Raw genomic sequence first — 25,000 nt, 5'->3', positions numbered from 1 at the left:
TAGTATTATTTTCCTGCCAGAGCAGTTCTACTCTGTCCATTGTATCCGTTCAGTTTCCTCTCTTGAGTAGTTGCCCCTCCTTCCTCTCCAGCTCCCCTCCCGTGTCCAGCTCCCCTCGGATAGCCGCCTCTTTCTCTTTCTTCCTGCCTCACCCCCACCGACCCTCCTCCCCCACTTCCATTCCCATCGTCTGTCTGGCCTGGCTGGAAACTCCCTACCCCCGTGCCCCCCCCTCTCGGCTGCCTGGGGATGGAATCGAATCGCCTCACGTGCTGGCGGCGCTGGCAGTGTTTCAAGTGTGGCCGCTGGACGAGGTGGTGTGGACGCCCTCCGTGTGTTGACGAGAGTCCTTCTAAGTCCAAGCCGTCATAGTTATCAAGTGATATTGAGAGAGGGTGGAATTGTGTGTGTTTTTATTTGCGTTTGTGAATTTGGAGAGTGCCTCTTTCGAAGGATGTTGATGTGTCCCTTTCCTATTTCTCTGTGGAATCGTGTCTGTGCCGTAGAGTTATCCGGAGGAATCCGCAGGACTTCCCTGGGAGGAAGGCTCCGTTTGCCTTCTTTGCTTGCATGATGGACGAAGGTACGGGCCTAGAGAAAAGTGAATACAAGCGAACGCACGCCCCGTTAATGTTATATCTCTTAAATGTAAAAGATAAAATTCAGTTTCATGCTAAAGGTTAATTGTAATTATCAAGAGAGGGGAATTTTCTTGTGCAGTACATCTTTGCATTTATTGAAGTGGCTTTTTTTTTTTTTTTTTTTTTTATTTATTTTTTATTTTTTGTCTAACATGCTGTGATAAATTTCAGTGTTCCGGTGATTTTTATTTCCAGTTGTTTGCAAGAGGGTGCCCAGACCTCTGTTCACGGATATTTTTTCCGAATATTTTATTATTATATTGTTGTTGCTTTTATTGTTTTTGTTAGTGGTTTTATTTTTTTACCTAGTTGAATAATAGTTTACATACGTCGAAGCATTTAGTGCGCTCATTGTTTGGTTTAATTGTTATTCAGGGTGTCAGTGGATGTTGTTGTTGTTGTTATTTATTATTATTATTTATTTTCTTTTTGTGGTGGTGGATCTCTTTATGAGGGCGATCTAAGGGTTTGATTGACAGGGATAATTTAATTGAAACATTTGAATATATAATATTATTAAAGGACAACTGTATCTTCGAATATTTTTCTCCACTCGCCTCCAGAAAATGCCTGATTCAGGCGCAAGTCTGGTGCAGCTAAAATACAAAGGAAAGCACTTGTACTGTGTTTGGTGCTTGTTCGTGGGTTAGAAATGTTTCCAGTGGTGCTAGCCTTGGGGGAAACTGGCTCAGTCACCTGTTGGTTTTATTCTTGTGTCTTTGTTTGGGTTGATCTTCCTTTAGCTCTGAGTGATGCTCCTATTTCCTTTTTCGGTTGTTGATGTTGCTTTTCATTTCGTCCTGGGATCTCTTGGAGGCAAGAGGAACAGCGAACGGAACATAAATTTCTGTAGAATGTTTTTAGAATACAAGAGATGTTCATAAAGGTTTATGGCTGTGTGTGTTTGTGGATGTGTGCGTGGTTGTGTACTCATTGCGAGGACTTGATTTGAGTAGTGAGAAAAATGAAGGAAATCTATCGTAACATTTTTATTTATTGATGATAACGTTCAGGGGCTGACCAGGTTCTGTAAGGTATGTTTCCATGAGGGAGAGGTTCTGAAGAAATTGGCGGGAACATCAAGTGCTCCATTGTATTTAGGTAACAGTAACTCAGATGACTGAATGATAGGCAGAGAAGGCTGGTGTGATTTAGACAATTAAACGTATGTGTCTGTGCGTGGATCAGGTATGTTGCTATATGAAGCATTTATGTGAAGTTTGAAGTAGAGGGGGTTAGGGGGAAATCTTTATCTGGCATTCGTACACATTGAAGAAGTTTATGAAAATGTTTAGGCGAATGACCAATATATGTATTTATATATTCTATTATGGATATGTATTGTATATGTATATATAAATATATAGTATATAATTGAGTAATGCTATGTGATACCAAGTTGTAGGATAAGAAAGTGAAGAAGCACTTGAGTTTTAAAAGTAGATTGCGAATGCTTGTCAGAGGAGAGAGCTTTCGATATTTGAACTTTGATCTGAGGTAGAAACGGATCCACGAACTTTGAATGGCCCTTGATTTCCGAATCCATGTCGCTGTCTAATGATTGTTGTGTTGGAGTAAGCTGGCGTTATGCCAGCATAGGCTGCTGTTTAAATGGTCACTTGGGGTTTGTATGCCAATAGCGTATGATGCGTCATTGTATTATCCCATCTACTGGGTTGACCCTGAGTGCATTCTTATTCCGAGCGTTGTTAGCATTACTTTTTAGCCAGATATATCATTGCGAAGTAATAATGACTGAACTGCTAATTATGAATTTGCGGCGGGCCTTGTATTTTTAATTAGCTATATGCCACTGGTAATTCCATCATCATCATCATCATATCGGCATGATTTTTAAAAAGTGTTAATTAAAACGCACAGGTATTTTCGGCTCGCGCTGCCATCCCTCCGAATAATATAACTTGTTGTAAGCTTCATTAGATTTAATTAATGTTCCCGATGAGATTTAGATCAGACTGCCTGACGTGTGCGGACTTCAGTGGATCTACATCTTTAATTAGGATCTGCTCTTAATCCTCCCGTCTTGCGATTTAGCGGTAGGACCAGAGTAATTTGCATTTAATCAGCTGCAGTTTACAGTGATCGACGGTAATGGCTCTCCGTTCCTTCATTATTTAGCGTTTGGTTGTTGGGGATGCTTTATCGTAGTGCACACACACATACACACACACACACACATTTATTTATTGTCTAAATGTATTGATTTTGATATTTGTTACTCATATCAGAAACATTATTTGTCCCAAAAACAGATTAGTAATTGATATTGTTAACTATGAAAGTCTCTCGTTAAGAAATAATTTTCCCTTTCTCAAAATCTATCACTTATGCTTTATTGCAAAGCGCAGTGGGGGTAATGTTACCGTTAAACACTGCTCTTACTTGAAAACCCACTCATGCAAATTTCTTTAAAAGCACTACGTGTGTTTTAGGTACAATTTAAAGAATTGGCACAAAGAGTAGGCGTGATTGCTCTTGCAAATTCTGCCCTGAAATCATTGTAGGAGCACCATGGTACTTTTCTGAAAGAAACTCAAGAGCGTGAAGTGATGACCGGCATGAAAGTACACATGGCTTCTTAGCAGTAGAGCCTTCCTAAATAAGTTTCAGGACAGAGGATTGTTGCTGAAAAATAGACTAGTAAGCAGGCATGACCTCCAAACCCGTTTAAAACATAGTGTTGCTGATCTTGAAAACTGCTTCGTGTTAGGTGTTTATGCAATAGGGATGCTAATAGTTCCTTGTGTAGTACCTTGGGCGCTCCTGTGTGAGTTTCTGCCCTTTATTTTTTATGCATTCTTTTTGGTAGGTTCCCAGTTAGCTGTCCAAATTCCTCGACTTTGTCGTGCTTTTCATTTTCATTTAATTTACCAAAAATCCTTGTTTGCAAGCCAGGTGTGAGTAGAAGTGTGAGTCTGGTCTTGTTAAACTACTGGATTATATGATAATAATAATAATAATAATGCTAAGAAATTCGCTATCTCGTGAAAAACGGTTTGTGTAACCACAATTATATAGTGAACTGTATTACGCAACAACAATAATAATAACAACAATAATATTATAATAATAATGATAATAATAATGCTTAGAAATTCACTATATCGTGAAAAACAATTTGTGTAACCACAGTTATGTAGTCAACTGTATTACGCAACAACAACAACAACACTAATAATAATAATAATCATAATAATAATAGGGCGTAAGTCAGTGCACAGTAGTCTAAATACAGTTGCGCAAAATAAAGTAACAAGCTCCTTTTTTTTATTATTGCAAAGAAAGGACTTACTTAAAGCTGTGCCTTGCTCACCTTGCAGTGGGAACGAGGTTAGTCGTACGGATTTTGAAGTAAGCCAAGTTGAAGGTTGGAAACTCCAGAAGCAAGCTCTTTGGCTTGACGTTTCTTTGTTCATTTTGCTTAGGGTATTGTAGAATATTTTAATTTGAATAAGGGAATTTAACAGAGGTTGTCAGTGAGGTTTTAGTGCACGAACTTTGCTCATTATGATGTAGATCTTAGTCTCTTCTCATTATGATGTAGATCATAGTCTCTTCTTGTGTGTTATTTGTTTTTATCCCTACGATATACTAATGCTTGTTTCAGGAAACCTTTCAGTGATTTATGATAGTGATTCCCTTGGGAGCTTTTTGTCGTTTCAGCTGTGTTCGTCGGGGATTTAAGTATTTATTTGTATATATTTGTATATGCTCTAAATTACAACCCAGTTATTGGCACTCCTTTATTTTGTACAAAAATAATAGGAGGATATGAGGTATATATAGTATTTACTATGAATGAACTTATACCTATGCATTATAAATCCCTTTGGAAACCATACCTATGCATTATAAATCCCTTTGGAAACCATTTATAACATTGTCCAGTCCGTGTAAATATTGTATTTTTACCAAGGTATTTTTTTCTATTTAATTTTTATATGAATTTTTACCAAGGTATTTTTTTCTATTTAATTTTTATATGAGCGTTGGCTTTCAGTATTTGAAACCATATGACAAGTTGGAACTTATGAAATATATATATATAGCGAACATATTCAATTCGTACTTGCACATATATGTAGCTATGTACATATATATATGTATTTGTGTGTGTGAATAGGAATTATTGTAACGAAGGATTCACGATATCTTTCCAGTTTTGGGGTTAGAGTTGAAATGAGTTCACTCCATTACAATGTGTCCTGTCCACTTTGCCTGGAACTTCTCATGTTCCAGTTTTCCATGATTTTCTTGGTCTTCTCAAGGGCCATCGTCCTGCTACGATTACCCAACGCTCTTTTTTTTAAATTTTTCCAAATTTTCCCAATCTGTAGTTCGTTTGTTTTTTTTTCAAAAATCTTTCAAAATCTCCTAACAATCTATTAGTTTATTTTTTTTTTCAAAAAATTTTTTTTTTCAAAAATCCCCACAAACAATTCGTTGGGTAGTTCTTTCAAAAAAATATCCAACCAAATCTTATAGTTGCAGTTTTTAAAAATCGCCAAACAGTCTGTAGTTGTAGTTTTCTCAAAATTACCACATTCTATAGTTGTAGTTATTCAAAATCTGCACAATCTATAGTTTATAGTTTTTTTTTCAAAATCTCCACAATCTGTAGTTGTAGTTTTTTTTCAAATCACCACATTCTATAGTTGCAGTTTTTCAAAATTCCACAATCTATAGTTGTAGTTTTTCAAAATCTCCACAATCTGTAGTTGTAGTTTTTCAAAATCTCCACAATCTATAGTTGTAGTTTTTCAAAATCTCCACAATCTGTAGTTGTAGTTTTTCAAAATCTCCACAATCAAGAGTTTATAGTTTTTCCAAATCTCCACAATCTATAGTTATAGCTTTTCAAAATTCCATTTTCTTTAACGGTCTCCTTGCTTTTGCTGCATATAGTAGTACTGGCCTTATATATCCATCTTAAGTCTATGTATCGATTTTTATGTTGTGTTTCTTGCGTCGTAGTCTATACTATTTCACAAGGTAACATGACTGTTCTAGTAGGACTTGGCCGTCACCAAGGACAAAGTTCTCCACTTCGACTCTTCCCCATTTGCTGTTCTAATACATTTTGAGAACCTCCTCTCCCATTTGCTCTTCTTCTGATACATTTTGAGAACCTCCTCTTCCATTTGCTCTTATTCTAATACATTTTGAGAACCTCCTCTTCCATTTGCTCTTATTCTAATACATTTTGAGAACCTCCTCTCCCATTTGCTCTTATTCTAATACATTTTGAGAAACCTCTTCTCTCATTTGTTTTCTTCTAATACATTTTGAGAACCTCCTCTCCCATTTATTTTTTTTCTTCTAATACATTTTGAGAACCTCCTCTTCCATTTGCTCTTATTCTAATACATTTTGAGAACCTCCTCTCCCATTTGCTCTTATTCTAATACATTTTGAGAACCTCCTCTTCCATTTGCTCTTATTCTAATACATTTTGAGAACCTCCTCTCCCATTTGCTGCTCTTCTCATGCATTTTGAGAACCCCCTCTCCCATTTACTGCTCTTGTAATACATTTTGAGAACCTCCTCTCCTATTTGCTGCTCATTTAATACATTTTGAGAACCTCCACCCATTTTCTCTTCCAATACATTTTGAGAACCCCCTCTCCCATTTACTGCTCTTGTAATACATTTTGAGAACCTCCTCTCCTATTTGCTGCTCTTCTCATGCATTTTGAGAACCCCCTCTCCATTTGCTGCTCTTCTAGTACATTTTGAGCCCCCCCCCCCAAAAAAAAAAAAAAAAAAAAAGAAGCTCCATCTGTTGCATTCGGTACACAGTTCTGAGTTCACACCTTCACACAGCACTCACTTAAGCTACGTTGCTGACTGGACTTTTTTTTCCCATTTCCTTTTCAGTCACCTTTAGCTCTGTTTTGTGGACGCTGGCTTTTAATCTTCTCTCCATTCTGCTCTTCCACGTTTTCAACATTTCCTTCGCCTCTTTTCGCCTGCAGCAGTTCCATGGGCCATGCTTATATATGTATACTCCTTTGCACAGATATTTGTATGATTAATATCTTTACATATGACCACAGACACGAGAATTTTACTGTTCTTTTTATACATTTCGACAGTGTCTCTAATTGTCGACTCTTATGCTCATATAGTTGCCACTTTTTAACGCTTGCCTCATTTCTTTTTCAGGTAAGAAGCAGTCATTTGGCAAGAGAAGTCTTAGAAATGGAATGAGGTAAGTTTTTACAGAGAGAGAGAGAGAGAGAGAGAGAGAGAGAGAGAGAGTGTGTGCTTATGTACCTGACAACTTGTTCGAAGTTTTGTAAACTAGGTTGAAAGTCTAGGGTCGTTGTTGTTGAAGGAGTCTTCCATTTTTCCTAACACTGTTGCTGCTTTGATGTAACAAGAGGAGTTTGTCGTATATCCGTTTAAAAGTCTTATTACCTCATTACGCAAAACGCATCTGCGTGTGCTTGTAAATATTTTTCCTTTTTATCACAACAGTAGTATTTTGTAATGAACTCGTGGGTTAGACATGCTTTTGTCCAACCTGAGGCCAGCTTTCTCTTACCATTGGCCTATATAGTTTGTAGAATGAAGAAGGTATCTTTGTCCAAGCATTTGGGACGGGACTTGATAGCTTGGCCATCTTACATTGCTGTCATTTTTGACATTTGGCTAGGTCTGCTGTCGCCACCCCCTTCCACTAGCGTCATTTTTGACGGTACGGATGCTCTTATTATAAATTTGATTTTCTCTTTATTGAGGCAGAAGCACGAGGGGAGTGTTTTATTTGAGTTCAAAGTATAATAATAATAGTAGTAATTTTATTTTATCTTTATTGAGACAGAAGCACGAGGGGAGTGTTTTATTTGAGTTCAAAATATAATAATATAGTAATAATAATAATATTATCAATAATAATAAAACAGGATAGCGAGTTTAAGCTTGGCGGTTGGGGTTGGGGTGAGGCCCCACAGTTGCGCGGTCATTGCCCTGCAGTGTATCTTCGGGTCAATAAACGTTCAAATCTTAGAGGCTTAAGAGAAACGTTTGCCCTTGATCCACTGTTGTTATCTTTTGAGGAGCTCCCATTATTTTACTTTTGATAGTGTTGAATATTTTCTTTTTCTCCTGGGGTTAAATTGGAAGTATTTCGTAAAAATAATTTGTAGTGATTAATATTGGTTACTCAAGAGTTGCATATGGTGGTCAGTATTAACTGACGCTAAGATATTTTCTAGATTTTTTTATATATCTGTGTAGGATAAGGTTACTTGTATGATAGTGCAGTTATTTATTTGTGTGCAAGGTCTGTGGATTGTTTTGTTAGGTGATTTGTATATTGTGTGCATGCTAGATATTTTTGCAAGTACCTGTCATCTGTGGTGTGTAAATGTGTATACTGTAAGCATAGATTTATTTTATTTTGTTTGCAAATAAATACGCAACCCGCCTGCGTTGATTTGTCTTCACATGTGCATCAAACATGTGTGATTGATATCCGTTAATATTCGTTAATTTGCTTGATCAGTTGTGATACGTTTGGCCTGGCCTGGTGTTTGTATACGTTTGAACTCGGTTGTGTAGCACACCCTCTGCTTATAACCCTATCGTGATGTTGCTTGTCGTTCTCTTCCTTTAAGAATTAACGGCTCTCTCTCTCTCTCTCTCTCTCTCTCTCTCTTCTCTCTCTCTCTCTCTCTCTCTCATCGCCTTTCCTTTTGTATGTTATGTTGAAGTTGAGAATTTTATGAAAGCATGTCGAACTGTACCTAAAATTCAGTTTAGTGGGTTGAGATATCTCTCTCTCTCTCTCTCTCTCTCTCTCTCTCTCTCTCTCTCTCTCTCTCTAAAATTCTGTTTAGTTGGTTGAGATTATTCTCTCTCTCTCTCTCTCTCTCTCTCTCTCTCTCTCTCTCTCTCTCTCTCTAAAATTCTGTTTAGTTGGTTGAGATTCTCTCTCTCTCTCCTCTCCTCTCCTATCTCTACTCTCTCTCTCTCCTAAAAATTCGTGTTTAGTTGGTTTGAGATCTCTCTTCCTCTCCTCTCGTCCCTCTCTCTCTTCCTCTCCTCTCCTCTTCCTAAAATTCCCTGTGTTTTATTGGTTGAATTTCTCTTCTCTCTCTCTCTCTCTCCTCCCTCCTCCCACTCTAAAAATTCTTCTGTTTTCGTTGTTGAGATTTCTCTCTCTCTCTCTTCGTCTCTCTCTCTCGTCTTACCTTCGGGCTCTCCTCCTCTCCCTCTCTCCGATCCGCCTCCTCCCCCCTCTCATCTCTTCTCTCTCTCTCTCGGCTCTCTTCGTTTACGTTCGTTTTATTTCCTCGGCGTGACCGTCTTGCATGGTGACATTGTCTGTAAAACCGGTTGTTCTCGGGGGAGCCCAGATTTTTAACTTTGCTGTAAAAACGCAGAAGCGAGAGGTTTATTTATTTATTTTTTTAATTTCAACAGAGTTTTGTTGTTGTTTTTCGCAAGAAGATATTTATCGGGAGGAAGGTTTAATTGAAAGTCTCTCTCTCTCTCTCTCTCTCTCTCCCCGTAAATGTTATGTCGTAGTGTTAGAATTTTATGAAAACGTGGAATTGTGCATAAAATTCCGTTCAAGTTATTGAAATTTCTCTCTCTCTCTCTCTCTCTCTCTCTCTCTCTCTCTCTCTCTCTCTCTCTCTCTCTCTCTCTCTCTCTCTCTCAAATATAGTGTGGGGAATCTAGTTTTATAATTGAAATTCTCTCTCTCCCTTGAATATAGTTTTGGGAATCTGCTTTTGTATTGAGTATATTATTCTATTTCTCCCCTAAACGTAGTGAGCAAGGTGTCAATGATAAACAGAAACCTGGTGATATTAGTATCTTTCGAAATATGACAACGCGCCGGACAGAAATAGCCACGTCCACTCAGTATTTCAGACGAACACCCTTTGATGCGCATCTTACAAAGAGAAACAAAGAAAGAATGAAAAAAAAGGAAAGTCTAGACGCGCGAGCGGTCAGTGCCATTGACAGGTGAACTTGAATGTCCATTCTTTATTCGTTGCATGGCTCGTGTAAGCAATCTTTGTGACTTCTATTGTAAGCACAGCTCACCAACTGCTGCTTTGTTGGTTTATTTCTCCTTAGTAACTTCCATATTGTTGGTCAGTCTCTCCGTAGCAACTGCTACTTAGTTGGTTATTTTCTCCTAAGCAGCTGCTACTTGGTTGGTTAGTTTCACCTTAGTGACTGCTGTTTTATTGGTTCGTTTGTCCTTAGTAACTGCTATTTTGTTGGTTATTTTCTCCTTAGTAACTTCTGTTTTGTTGTTTGTTTTCTCCTTAGTAACTGCCATTTTGTTGGTTCGTTTCTCCTTAGTAACTTCTATTTTGTTGCTTATTTTCTCATCAGTAACTTCTATTTTGTTGCTTATTTTCTCCTTAATATCTTCTATTTTGTTGCTTATTTTCTCATCAGTAACTTCTATTTTGTTGCTTATTTTCTCCTTAATATCTTCTATTTTGTTGCTTATTTTCTCCTTAGTAGCACGTGAATTTGATGGTTAATTTCTTAAAAGCTTGACAATTTATTGGTTAATTTCATTTTAATAGCTCATAAATGTGGAGGTTAAAATCTCCAAAGAAGTTTGTCAGATGCGTGGTTAATTTCTTCTTAGTAGCTTGCCAATTTGTGGGTTAATTTCTACTAAGCAGGCGCAAGCCAATTTGTTGATGAATTTGCTCATCACCCGTCTGGTCAAAACTGGTCAGCTAATGTCTTTTCATACGCTCGCCAATCTAATGGGTAATTTCTCCTAAGCCAAAGTTCCTCTTAAATTTCTCCGTAGCACCTCCAGATTTTTCAGTTATCGATTACATATTGAAGCGGTAGGATGTCGTATTTACGTTGATATTACAGTGCTCTCAAGGCAAGGACGTCCAATTTTTCGTCTAATACCTCGGTAACGGGTTGATCAATTGTTGGTTCATTTTTCGTCACCAGTTCACCCATTTTACGATTGACGCCCGGCACACTACCAATTTAGGGATTCTTCACTCGCTAATTTCTTACTTAGCTTCCTAGTAACAGGTCTCCAAATTTGCTGGGTAAATTCTCTTATCAGGCCACCAGTGTCTTTTTTTTTTTGCTGCTGCTGCTGATTGCTAGCGTCTGCTTAATTTTATAGCGTCAGAATTCCTGCTTCTTGGCTAATTCGTCAGTCACTTCTAGCCACCATTTCGTCGGTTTTTCGTTAGTTTCTGAGCTGCATTTCATCGCTTTCATGTTCATTTCTTAGCAGCAGCTCGTCACTTATCGGTTAAGCTTATCAGCAGCTCGCCAGTTTTTGATGAATTTTTTAGACTCGGCTCATCACTTGCTCGCTCGATTTGTCGTCAGCAGTGGCAAGCATGGTTCATGGTGGCAAGTCAGGCTTTTGGTTAATTTTCTCGCAGCAGCAGCTTGCTAGTTGTCCGGTTCATATCTTTGCTGCAGATCGCCAGTTGGTCAAGTTTTGTTTCCCCAGTTGGGATCTTCCGACAATCTGGTCTCCCGGCTGAGGAGATACGTAGTTGAATGTTGTTGCTCTGTAGAGAGGCGAAGTTGTATGCTGCTTTTGTGGTCATTTGTCACACAGGAAGCATGTGTTTTCGTGGATGTAAATACAGAAGGGTTTCTTTGTAGATCGTTTGGAGGTTGTAAACACCAGTGTTTGTGTGTGGAGGTTGTGAAGGCAATTATAAAAAGTGGCGCAGTGTAGGAATGTGTATGGGGAGGCTGCGAAGACGAACGCGCTGGGGTACGAATGGTGAGATCGATTCTGATTTTCAATATTTGTGCAATATTTGGTTATTTTGTATCGTTATCAAGTACTGGAATGCCTTGCTCAGTTCTCTGTGGAATTTTGACTTTTGATTTTTCTCTAAAGGTCGAAGATTGTTTTGATAAATCTACTTAGTTACATTATGGATCACGATGATCTTGACTGCTTTTGACCCGTCTGTGTTCCCTCCTTTTGAGTAAGGAGGGGAAGACGAAAATAAGGGAAGAAGGTTTCCTCGTTGGAAATGGAATCGTTTTTAATACGAATTCCTGTTGTCTTGATTGTTTAGTTTTATGATGAGATGACGCGAACATAGTAAAGGTATGCAGTATTTTCTTTTACGATTTTTTAATGTATGCGAATACAGGCTGTGGGATGTGTATATACACATTTCATAGTGTCATCTTCATCGATTGCTCTCTCTCTCTCGTTTGTGAAACATTATTGTTTAGGTTGTGTGCTGGATGATGTCACACCTTCTGATGTGATTCATTGTCATTATCATCAACCAATTATCAAAATCTCTCTCAATCTCTATCTCTCTCTCTCTCTCTCTCTCTCTCGCTCTCTCTCTCCTCTCTCTCTCTCTCTCTCCCACACACACACACACACACACATATATAAATATATATTATATAGATATATATAATATATATATTATATATATAAATTATATATATATTATAAATAGTATATTATAATAAATATATACACATATATTACATATATAACACCATATACCATATATATATATTTAAAACAAAATATAATATAATATATATACATACTATATGATATAATATATAGATAGATATATCATATATATATATATATGGTAAACATTAAAACATTAATTATCGTTATCATTTTAGCTTGATGGTTGCTGTTCTCCATTCAGCCTTATTGGAGGTGGGGGTCCTTTCTAATCTTTTATATCTTCATTTGTTATCCGAAAATTTTTCCCAGTTGAAGGTCTCCGTTGATCCGTGAGACGTAATGTAATGGTTTCAGTGTCGCTTCAGATTTGCTGGTTCAGATCTCATGTTATATATTCCATTGCGTAAGGGTTTTTATTCTCGTTCTTTTCTGCGAGTGATTTTTATTGTTCGTTGATGACCGGGTCAGTGTTATATTAAAGATACTTCCTTTTACATCTCCATTTTAATATGGTATATGAATGGGTTCTGAAATCTTGGATCCTTAATGCTTTTACGCTCGTGATGCTTGTTACTACTCTATTCTTATATAGATTACTTGTTTGTGTGTGTGTGTGTGTGTGTGTTTATTGTTTTTGCGTGTTCCTCTATGTTCTATCTTCACCATTTTTCCTTCAGTGCAAAGTCTACTGTTCGACCGTCTTTTTTTTTCTTTTTTTTATATTAATGCCCTTAATTTTCACTTTTGACGTGAACACTTATCGACTCATTTTTGTGCCCTTCATTATCACTGTTGTGTTTTTTATGGCCTTAATTTTCACTTGTGAACACTTTTCGACTTTTTTTTTTTCAGTGCCCTTAATTTTCACTTTTGATGTGAACACTCATCGACTCATTTTTACGCCCCTCATTATCACTTTTGACGCGCACTTCACTCCACATTTATGTGCTCCCCGTTTTCCTCATACGGCCGCTCGGCTTAATCGTCGAATAGATTTCGCTCCCTTTTTCTCGTCTCGCTCGATTTCCCCTCCCTATCCAGCCCCCCCCCCCATTCCTTAGGCATTATTATTATTCATTTGGCGTAGTTCTCATAACCCCCCTTTTCCCTTCTCTTAGGTCAGGGTGTGGCATGAATGAGCCAGAGGTAACAGCAGCAGCAGCAGCAGCCCAGCGTAAAGAGCTCGAGTGTGTGTGTTTGTGTGTGTATGTGTGTGTGTGTGTGTGTGTGTATGTGTTTCTGTGAGTGTGGGTAAATGGAGGAGGGGAGAGGGGTTCCCTCCCTCTCCCTTCTTTCTCCCATCTCCATTCTCGCCGGTTTGGGGACTGGGGAAGGGAGGGATGTTCAGGGAAGGGAATGGGAAGTATATACAGAGAGAGAGAGAGAGAGAGAGAGGTGGGAGGGAGGGGGTGATAAGGAGGAGAAGAGTGAGCCAGGAGGGCACCGTCAGGTAGGTCATCTTTAAGGCCCTGCCGTCATCGCATTCTGTCCCTGAATCTGCTGGTGGCGGTGTTGGTGATGGGAGGCGCGCTCTCGCCGCCGCCGCCGCTGCTGCTGCTGCTCCTGTTGGTGCTGCCCTTGGAGGGTGATGGAAATTCTGGGAGGAACCAGAAGGCTCTCCTCCTCCTCCTCTCGTGGGAGGGGGGGGGGGGTTGTTCAGGAACCTCAAAGGGTGGGAGGGAGAGGAGAAGGCCGACCAGAGTACAAGTTCGCCGTGGTCATGGTTTTGGGTTGGAAAGGGAAGGTGGAGATCCTCCTATCCTTTTTTGGAAGGTCGTTGTCATGCAGATATTATAGACCGTGCTGTTTTTTGTTGTTTTTATTGTTCTTGTTCTCCTCGGTTCGATTTTAAAGAAGTATCTGGTATCCTTTGTGCTCTTGTCTGGAACTTGAACAGATGTTCTTTGTGTCATTTAATTGTATCTGTCGATTCCGTGTAGGATGGACAATTATATAATGGAAGGGTGAGATATTTTTAAGACTCAAATCTCGTCAAATATGTTTTCATTTGAAGCGGAATGTCTTGATTAATTTGGCGAGATCTGAATATTGTCACGAAAGAAAATCCCCAGATGTAATTGTGATGGGATGTCTTGGTTGTCTCCTGTAAAATACTCGTTTAATATTGAGTCGTTTATATTTTTAGAAGTTTGCTCGGCACGTCGAATAAATCTATTCATTACGCTCTCTGTTGACTCTTGGGCTCAGTTTTGACTCATATTTGCTTGTCTCAGTTTTTTGTCATATTAGTTTAATTTTTCTTATGGGTTTATTTGTTTTGTAGATTACATTGCACCAGAAGGCTGTTTTTCAGTCTTCTGTGTCACCATCATGCTCTACCAGCGATGCTATTTCACCATCTTTCGTACGCGTTACATGGACGAACTGGATACAAAATACATTCTTTTATTTTCATTCTGGCTAGGTGCTGTTGTGACATTTATGTTTTCCTTTTGGTAAGATAGAAGTGAGCTAGTTTTATGAGATAGAAGGGAAGGTATGAAGGGGTTTGGCAATCTATGAATTTTATGGACGCTATATTACTGTGACAGGTTTAATAGTTTGTGTAGGTTTTACAGTACTTGGAGGTTTATTAATTTGTCGCTTCTATGGGAGTTGAATGTCTGTTAATCTGTTGTTCGATGTTTATTCATTTTTGAACATTTTTATTGCAGTTGACCCAATACTCGTGAAGGTTTAATTGCAGTTGACCCAATACTCGTGAAGGTTTTATTGCAGTTGACCCAATACTCGTGAAAGTTTTATTGCAGTTGACCCAATTACTCGTGAAGGGTTTGTTGCAGTTAACCCAGAACTCGTGAAAGTTTTATTGCAGTTGACCCAATACTCGTTAAGGTTTTATTGCAGTTAACCCAATACTTAACTGTGTTTGGAGATAAAAATAATATATGTTCAAGAATAGCAACATTTGTGCACTTACTGAAGCATATGTTCCAGAACAATTAATGAAGGTTTTAGTGATTTTTTTTTTTTAATCTACGTAAGAGCCTCCTCTCCAGTAGAAAACTTCCATAATTTTTTGGAGCTCGCTTGAAGGTTTCAGGTTCGTTGTAAGATTGTAAGGTCATGAATGGCTTAGAATAAAGGTTCATAGAAATATGTTTTTTTGGCAGTTGGGTGAAAGCGAAGCACGAACGGGCCACGTGGTAGTAAGGTATGTTAAAAGCTCTCGCCCCAGGTCTTTTGTCAGGAGTTGGACCATAGTTAAAAAAAAAAAAGATATTGTTGTCTCTCTCATTATATGGCCATCGGACGTTTCAGGTATTTCTTGATTGTGAATTTTATAAGTGTTTAAGGTTACCTTTATATCACATTCACATAGTTCAGCATGTAATCCATTACTTTGGCCATTGCATCACAATTTTTTTAAAAATAGAGTTTATTAATATTGTTAATTTTAAAACAACCCGAGCTGATCTTGCCTTGATCTGTAGAACCTCTGGGTTATGTCAACTAAATTTGGCAGTTGAAATGGCCCGCTTATTGTGTTAACGTCATGAAACACTTTTTTTTTTTTTATGGTTTGAAACGGAGGCAGGCTTAGCCCAGTGCTAGGTCATTATGAAAATGGACTTACCGTCTAAATGGATCAAATGACCTAGATAAAGGCATAAGAAAAAAAAAAAGCACCACACTTTCTGGAAATGTGGGGATTATGCGTTTCACTGTCTTCATTTTAACGCAGAGAGTCAATCCACTAAAGTTGATTGTTAATATTTTTCATGGTGAGTTTGGATTTAAGTGAATGGCCATGTTTCTATTTAGGTTTTTAATTTTACTTCTTTTTGGAAGGGTAAATGAAGGAGACCTGTTTGAAACTAAGAAGGCAGTTTAATGTTTGTCTGAAAGTAAAGTACTTTACGATTTAGAAGATCTTTGGTGGCTGAGGACCCTGTGAAGTAAAGGTGAGTGTATAAAAATTGTCGAAAATTGTCATGTCACTGAGAGCTGTCTTGTTTTAAGGATGAACATTCACACGAACAGTGTTAGTTGAGATGTGATGAATGCTGCAGTAATTGACTTGCAGACTTGTTTTCGAGGCAGTTGAATAATGTATTTTGCATATTCAGCGAATATTGCTGCAATATGCGTGTTCAAGCGTAGATTTTGTGTATTAGTTTGTGGATGTATGTGTGAAATATTTTTTTTTCTCATGGGAATAATTTATTTTAGAAGTGGTAAAGAAGAAACTCTCTCTCTCTCTCTCTCTCTCTCTCTCTCTCTCTCTCTCTCTCTCTCTCTCTCTCTCTCTCTCTCTCTCATAGTAGACACACTTAGTTAATGTGGCATTTAAAAGTGTCATTTGAATCGGGTGGAAGTACCAAAGCTGGTAGGTACTATGCATTTGGAAGGCTTCCCCCGTCGACGCCTTCATGGGTGATTTTCTATCCATTAGGGACTGGAAATAGACTTCTCCATGTGAAATGTGCCTATGCAAATGAATCTCCAGCGTGTGCTGGAGTGGAGGAGAGCGAGTAGCGGTGGAGTAGTAGTAGTTGTAGTGGTGGTAGTAGTGATGGGAGTGGTAGCAGAACGTCGGTGTGTGGGCGTGTGGCTGTGGGTAGGAGTAGGTGTAAAATGTAGGAGATGCAGTACGAGGAAATTAGCCAAATGAGCTGTCTTTAGCTCATTAGTATGCAGAGAGACGAACAAAATTGTGGGGGGAGTCGATTTGGTCTACCAATCCCCCCCCCCTTCCCCGACCACCCCTGCTACAGCTGCTGCTGCTGCTGCTGCTACTGCTACTGCTAATGCTTTTGCTTCAGCTACTCACGCATCGAAATTTCTCTCTCCACTTCTTGACGAATTGCCGCTCGTCGGAGTCATCACCAACAAGGCGTGATCCGACCCTCCAGCTTACTCGAGGCGCGTGCTAAAATCTACGGTCAAATAGCGCGTTGTTTAATTTTATTAGAAATAATTGTTTTGCACATTATTATTGTTTTATATTTTCATTCTAATAAATCATAAATATCCTATCCAAAAACTCCTGTATCTTTAACTCGGCGCGAAACACCTTTTCAGACCTTTTTAGGCTTTTCCATGGGGCTTTCCTACCCTCCCCTCCACCTCCAACAACAACAAAGTAGTTTGTAGGCTTACTCCCCGAGTAAGCGAAAATTGAGTTTTAGGAACACCCGAGTAGTTGCTGTAGCCGAGAGAGAGAGAGACAGATGGAGCAGAGAGAGATGAGAGGAGAGGAGAGCGAGATGAGAGAGAGGAGAGAGAGAAACGAAGAGAACGAGAGAACGGTCTTTCGTCCGGTCAGATGAACAACCGAGTTTTCTCGTTCAATACACGTCACCTACAGGACACGGTCGGGAACTGGACGTGCCCATCACGCGCCGACATGCCGCTGCTCCAGTGGTGGAGCGCCAGCAAATTTTAAAGTCTAATAAGCAACCCATCGCTCCTAATGGAGCCCGATCCTTAACACTTCAATTATAATTAAATTACCCATTACATCATTCTGTAATTAATTAAATTACAGTTACTAAAATAATTACAATTACATTACCAATTACATAATCCTGTTAATAATTAAATTACAGTTACTAGAAATAATTACAATTAAATTACCGATTACATCATCTTGTAATTAATTACATTACAATTACTGTAATTTCATTTTAATTACAATTTCGCAAAATTCTGTAATGAATTACATTGTAATTAAATGACAATTACCCCAACCCTGATGCGGACAGACCAATGCTCTGTACAAAATATTTTTGCCTTGAAGTATAATGGTCACCGACAGCTCCCTGTTGCAAAATATACGGGACATATTATAGTCTTATATGAAATATAATGGATAGTGACACCCGCCTTTTGCCAAATACATTGGGTAGGAGGTAGTATAATAGGCAGTGACAGTGGCCTGTTATCAGGCGTAGTGACCCTAGGTAATTAAATACGGTGAAGAGGGACCGCAGGCTTGTGCCAGTTCTAATTGGCAGTGACGGCAGCCTCCAACGAAGCGGAACTATAGTAGATTCACATCAACCGTGTATTTGATGTCTAGGCCAGTCCCTTACGACGCTCCTGATTGGCTGTTGATAAGCCAGTCACAGGGCTGTAAACTGTCTCTCTCGAGAGTTCACTTGGGCAGGATGTGTGTTCCTCCTCTCCTGAGGGACACTTCTTTCAAACGTATATCTCAGGAGAGGTGGAAGACACATCCTGCCCATGTGAACTCTCGAGAGAGACCGAGAGTTTCCAGCCCTGTGATTGGCGTTTACAGTTTGTTTGTATAAGAGTGTGTGTAAGTTACAGCCAGATCCCCATGATTTTTCTCGAGTTAATAAAAGGAAATAATGAAAGAAGTAAAGTGATTTGCGAGTGGAAGAATTTTTTTTTATCCAGATATTTATTTTCTGTTGTGATTGATGTATTTGATTTATGTAGCCTTTCTAACAGTATTATTAATCGCTATTTTTTCGTTAGAAATATTGTTCTGTTGCCTCCTTATCTTAACGACGGAAAACTGAAAGGATTTTCTCTCGGAAATTTATTGTGTTGGATATTGGCGAAGTCTATCCTGCTTTTTCTTATGGTTTGGAGAGAGAGAGAGAGAGAGAGAGAGAGAGAGAGAGAGAGAGAGAGAGAGGAGTTTTTTTCTTTTTTAGCACAACCACCTTTCTGGTGTGTGATTTTAAATGTTCATTTTGCAGAAACTAAGTATGAGATCATTTATAGTCCTTTTTTATGGTTAAAACAAAACTTATATGCACGCAGTATTAACATTTACATATACACTTAGGGCGTGCTCATATTTGTGTCCATAATCATTTTTTTTTTCATTTTAATGTTTGATGTCCGTAAATTTAAATTATTAAAATAAACCTTATATTCACTTTCAAAATTCCTTTCCTCTCTCTCTCTCTCTCTCTCTCTCTCTCTCTCTCTCTCGTCTGTTGGTCAGTGAGAGAGGAGGTAAGATAGAAAAAGTGTTGATCGAGCTCGCCTTTTATTTTCCAGCGCGAGATTATATACGAGCAATTTTTTTACCTCTTAATTGGGGGGGTGGAATCGCCCTTTTAAATGATTTTTTCCCTATAACTTTTTTTTATAGAGTTTCGGACACGGTTCCCCTATACCGTTTAATAGGGGAAATTTGGATATGTCCCATGGGCCCCCCCCAGTCTTTTACCCAGCTTTTGCTTGACTAAGACCGTTTTTTGTGAGATGCTTTTTCAAATATAGCCCCGCCCTGTTTTATTTTCCTCGGTGTCCGGCAGAAATTGATGCTTCCCGTAAATATTGTGTTAGGTATTCGGAAGCCATTTTAGTCTTTTATGTCAAGAAAAGACGTTCTTCTTACAGAAAGTTTAGTGGATAATATACTGTATCATCTGGCAAGGAAGCTTACTGGGTATTATACAATAAAATCTGTCAATTTATATGATAGGTCCCTTTAATCTGATATTGAACGGTGTGTCTTCTGCCATTTTTATATGTACTTAAATAATTGGAAATGCTGTATGAAAAGTACTGTAGGTTACATATTACTGATGTGTAATATGTAACTAGAAGACACTCAAGAGCGATTACCCATTTAAAAAAATATGTATAATCGGATGAGAGTTCATCTCAAAATCTAATTAACTTGTCAATGTCAGTAGCTGACCCCTCCACAATTTATCTTTTTGGATCTGTTGTTGACAAACAAACAAATAGTTAAATAGTAGAATACATGGGCTGCGTCAAACTCCTTCGTGGAGGCAGGCATAATTTGTAATTTTTCCAAATTTAATTTTTGTTCAAAAGGGTGAAAGTGCTCTTGCGTCATTCTGTCGTACCAGCAATCAAAAACGTTGTGTGTGTGTGTGTCAGTGAAAATGCAATGCATTACTACCTTTAAAAAATTTATCTTGTTCTTTGATAAATTATTTAAATATTTATCTGTTTGTTCATTAGTTGAGTTATTTTTTACTCATAACTGATCTCTTCTCTCTGTATTTCCTGTTGCCTTCTGTTTTTTTTTTTTTTTTTTTTAATGCAAACCATATTCTTTTGAAGCTTGAATATCCAGTCAATGGCCCCTGTGGGTTTGTTACATAAGAATAGGGTTAATCTTCAGAATAGTAATAATAATAATAATGAATAGTGTGCGCGCGAGAGTCGCATATTCACCTCTCCGGCATCATCTAAATTGATACTGATTCTAGGTTACCTGAAGCCCTAGAAATCAGGCGGCTGCCTCTTCACTACCAGTAAAGAGGTCCTTTCTAAGTCGTTTAAAAGTCACTAATCTACTACCTTTGGGTGTTAATGATGCTGGTCACTCCCTTTTCGGTGATTCTACGAGTCCCCATGGGAGACATTTTCAAAATCTCCTTGCTCTGGGTAGTAACCTTTTTTTTTTTGTTCCTTGAAAGTTTTTCTAGGTCTTTTTCAATTTAGATTTCCTTTTGTTAGTTTCGTCGTTTTTGCAGAATTTTCATCTTGGTTTCGAGTGCATGCGATTTAATAATAATTATCGCTTTTGGTTTATTAAACAGGATGCATTATTTCTAAATAGCATGCATTTTTTAAAAAAAATTTTCGTTGTAATCAACGCTTACTTTTGATAATGTTGCTTAAAGGACATTACCCGCGTATGCGATATATTAGCATACATTATCTTCGTATGCAATACATTACCATACATTATCTGTGTACTACATTAGCATACCACTAATGGGTAATATCATCTTCACTTTAGTTTCGCATGCATCTCTGTGTGTGTGTGTGTGTGTGTGTGTGTTACATTAGCATATCACTTATGGGTAATATCATCTTCAATTTAGTTTCGCATGCATTCTCTGTCTGTCTGTCGGAAATTACACTTCCTTAATTAATGAGTACAGTTTCTTAATCGTCAAATGTGTTGTACTTTATTCGTATAGTAAAATCAGTTATCAGAATATTTAAGCTCCTTTTTTCCATTTCACTTTACTTTTGTTTGTTATTTGTTGGGGGAGGGGGGGAACTTTACATACAAGGATTTGATGTTACATATGTGCGTTAAGTATACATATATGGATTTGATGTTACATATGTGCGTTAAGTATACATATATGGATTTGATGTTACATTAATGTGCGTTAATTGACTTAAGTTTAATTACCATTTTAGTTTTAAATTTTGTCCACAAATTATACCTCAAGATTAGTTTAACATAGATGTGTCCACCCTTTGAAGAAATTAAAATTGATAAATGAGTCTCGGAATCTCGTGTGAATTGGAAAAATAAATATATTTTTTTAATGTTGTTTCTCCAGATAGATCGCCATCCATCTCTGTTGTTGCTCCCCTAAGGGTTTTGGTCGCTCCTCCGTCACTGGGGATGACACTAACAGCCTTTAGGAGGAAGAGATTGTTGTTGTCATGTTAGGAGAACACGTCTCTCTCTCTCTCTCTCTCTCTCTCTCTCTCTCTCTCTCTCTCTCTCTCTCTCTCTCTCTCCATTTTTTATAACCATTATCTTTATGAAAATCTCTCTCTCTCTCTCTCTCTCTCTCTCTCTCTCTCTCTCTCTCTCTCCTTAGCAACAGGAGTGTTGGAAAATGTTTGTCTCTGCCCAGACAAAAGGTGGTTCTTCGGACTTTTTTGTTCTTATTTTTATTTTTATATTTTTTTTTAACATTGTTTCCCCCTGAGATTTCACGCCTTCATGGGCGTTGCCGAGTAGTAACAGCGTTAGCAGAACCTATTGGTTGTTCTCTTGGTTTCAGTAGGCGTATGATTTTTATTTATTCGTTTCGTAGTCGTATGTCTTGTCTTCTTGGCGTCAGTAATTGTATAAGTCTTGTTTCATTTGTTTCAATAGGCATAAAAGTTCCGTTTTCTTGGTTTCAGTAGGTTTATGTGTATGTATATTTTTCGGTTTCAGTAGGCTTGTGAATCTCGTTTTTTTTGTTTCAGTGGGCGCATAATTATTGTTTTCATTGGTTCAGTAAGTGTATGTCTTGTTTTTTTGTTTTCATTAGGCTTATAAGTCTTGTTTTCATAGTTTCAGTAGGCGTATATGACTCGTTTTGTTTGTATGAGTAGGCGTATGTATCTCGTTTTCTTTGCTTTAGTGGGCGTATAATTATTGTTTTCATTCATGGTTTCAATAAGTGGATGTCTTGTTTTCGTAGTTTTAGGCGTATAAGTGTTGATTTCTTTGTTTCACTAGTAGGCATTCAAGCGCCTCAGTGGCGTGATCGGTATGGTCTTGGCCTTTGAGGAATGAAAGATGTGTATTTCTGGTGATGGAAGTTCACTCTCGACGTGGTTCGGAAGTCACGTAAAGCCGTTGGTCCCGTTGCTGAATAACCACTGGTTCCATGCAACGTAAAAACACCACACAAACAAACAAACAACAGAACTAGTAGGCATTCGTATTGCGTCTTCAGGATGGTATTTGTGCCCATATATTGTAATCATTTATCGCTTCTTGAGCAGTCCAGAGTGATTGATACTGATTTAGAACGCAAGATTATCCCTCTTGATCTTGTTGGAATGTGATCATTGAAAGTCGGAGAAAGGCTGTGAGTGCGGGTTTAAGAAAAATGAGGTTTTCAAAGATGTATGGCTGATTTGTGTAGTTGCACACGCGAACGTTTCATATCTTCAGTGTTTTCTGTACACTTTTTAAGACTTCGCGTTTGTTACGCTTTGATGATGATAGTGTTTGTTCATACATACATACAAAAGCAGTAGAACGGCTTTGACTGTATCTTAATTGTGTTGTATATACAGAGGCCACGTGAAAAGGCCCTTGGGAGAATATTTATCTGCACGTGGCTGAAGTTATGAATACACCGTATGTGAAAGAAGTTTGAAAACGATTCTGGATTTTGGGGAAAATCCCTAGAGGAATTATTTAAGTTAAATTTAAATATATAATTCACACAAAACATTTGAATTCGTGAAATCCGTGATCATTATTTTAATTATATATAAAAATATATTCATTGTGCATCTTTGCTCGAAAATGACGTGTCGAGGGTAAAATTGATAAGAAGTATTTTTACCTAGTCCTCACATCGTGAATATTCTGAAGACAGTCTTATTTTTTTTTTTTTTTAATTCTAGCGCTTACTGTAGAAAGTGCTTAGGGAATCTCTCTCTCTCTCTCTCTCTCTCTCTCTCTCTCTCTCTCTCTCTCTATATATATATATTATTATATATATATATATATATATATATATATATATTATATAATATGTGTGTGTGTGTGTGTGTGTGTTATGGGAACCAAGTGATGACGTGCTCACTTTCTGCTACTTGTGAGGAGCTACGGTATTAGTCAAGAGGTGCGAGAGAGAGAGGATTAAAGCCGGAAGGGCCGAATCGAAAGCCTATATCGAGTGCGGCTTTAGATAAGGAGATCCTCCGGAACCTGGGATTAACATCCACAAAACGACGATCAGCCCCTGCGCTGTTCTCTGGATCAGTAAGTTGGCTGTACGCGGCGAAGGGGGTGTTTGGGGGGGCGGCCCTTCAGATATCTATAAAGATGATGATCCGGGTGGTGCCGTTTGTGTGTGTGTGTGTGTGTGTGTGTGCGTCTGCGTCTAATCTGTCGTTCGAAGGACACCCAACTCTTGCTGGCACAAGGCCAGCTTAATTTAACAACAACAACAGCAATAAACATAACATCTGTGTCACTGAAAGATAAACGGAAGTGGAAGGAGAGGTGTTTTTTTTTATAATTATCTTTTATTTATTTTGTTACTAGAATGAGTATCTTTTACTTGATGACCTCACTCGCTCATTTACCAGGTCGTTCTTTTAGTGTCATCAACTTTTTGTATGTTGTATATTTATAGTGTGATAAGTCTCATTTAGTGAGAACTTGATAATTTCATGTTCCACAGGCTTGTTGGTAACTATTAAGAGAAGTCTCCTTCAGTTTATGATTCGCGCATTTACAAGGCTTCGATAAATAATTGAAATATATGAAATGGCGATTACAGTGTATTTTTCTTGAAGAAATAGTATTTCAACATTGAAAATAGTTAAGTTCTCACTGTAAAGTAACAAAACTGACTATAATAAAAACGAAGTAAATAAACGGGTGACCACAGTGCCCTTTGAAAGCCTTTCCCCAGGAAATCTCATTACTGCTTTTTTGGGATTGTGGGTTGATTTATTCGGTAAAAAAGTAAATAATAAAATGGTAGGGAAAGAGGGGAAAGGGAATCGCCGAAGAGGTCTTAAAAAAATGCTCCTCCAGTAAACGGAAAAGGCCTTTAAAAGTCTAATACCCTTCAGGGTTAGGTCATGGGTCCCTGGTTAAGCAAGTATCTTGGAGACATGGCGATGTTTTCTTGTATTTTGCCCCCTTTTCGGACTCGTTGACCCAGAATCCGATCTAGCGTTGTCTTTGGCCTCGTTTACTCTCTCTCTCTCTCTCTTAATGGCACCGCTTTAAATAATTTGGATGCGATATATTTTAGATATGAGAATTTACGTAATTTGATGTTTTGGATCTCTCTCTCTCTCTCTCTCTCTCTCTCTCTTAATGACCCCGCATGAAATAATTTGGGTATGAGAATTTACGTATATATTTTGATTGTTTGGAATCTCTCTCTCTCTCAATCTCTCTCTCTCTCTCTCTCTCTCTCTCTCTCTCTCTCTCTCTCTCTCTCTCTCTCTCTCTCTCACCTAATGACCCCGCATGAAATAATTTGGGTGTGAGAATTTACGTATTTTGATGGTTTGGAACTCTCTCTCTCTCTCTCTCTCTCTCTCTCTCTCTCTCTCTCTCTCTCTCTCTCTCTCTCACCAGTACAGAACATATTGTTCGATCGTGTACAAGAATAGAAACAGTGTTGTGGTTTTTTTTTCTTTAATCCAGAATATCACTGTTTACCTACACAGGGAATTGAGTACATGATTGTTAGTAGACTC

The 25,000-nt window shown here is 38.2% G+C and overlaps 1 protein-coding gene across 2 annotated transcripts in view; it reads left to right on the top strand.

Annotated features, from left to right (window-relative positions):
- Positions 1 to 25,000, top strand: part of LOC135195595 (phosphatidylinositol 4-kinase beta-like) — a 398,649-nt gene that overhangs the window by 16,330 nt on the left and 357,319 nt on the right. Inside the window, exon 1 of one of the 2 annotated variants that reach the window (XM_064221918.1) lies at positions 325 to 583. The exons of the other annotated variant lie outside the window; for it this stretch is intronic. The gene's annotated coding sequence lies outside the window, so the exon portion shown is untranslated. Of the gene's footprint in view, positions 1 to 324; positions 584 to 25,000 lie in introns of those variants that run through there. 2 annotated transcript variants of the gene reach the window in all.

The sequence above is a fragment of the Macrobrachium nipponense genome, chromosome 16 (genome assembly GCF_015104395.2).
Source record: "Macrobrachium nipponense isolate FS-2020 chromosome 16, ASM1510439v2, whole genome shotgun sequence".
NCBI classification, from domain to species: domain Eukaryota; kingdom Metazoa; phylum Arthropoda; class Malacostraca; order Decapoda; family Palaemonidae; genus Macrobrachium; species Macrobrachium nipponense.
Note: the sequence above shows the minus strand (reverse complement) of the source record. Positions and strands in the feature narration are given on the sequence as shown.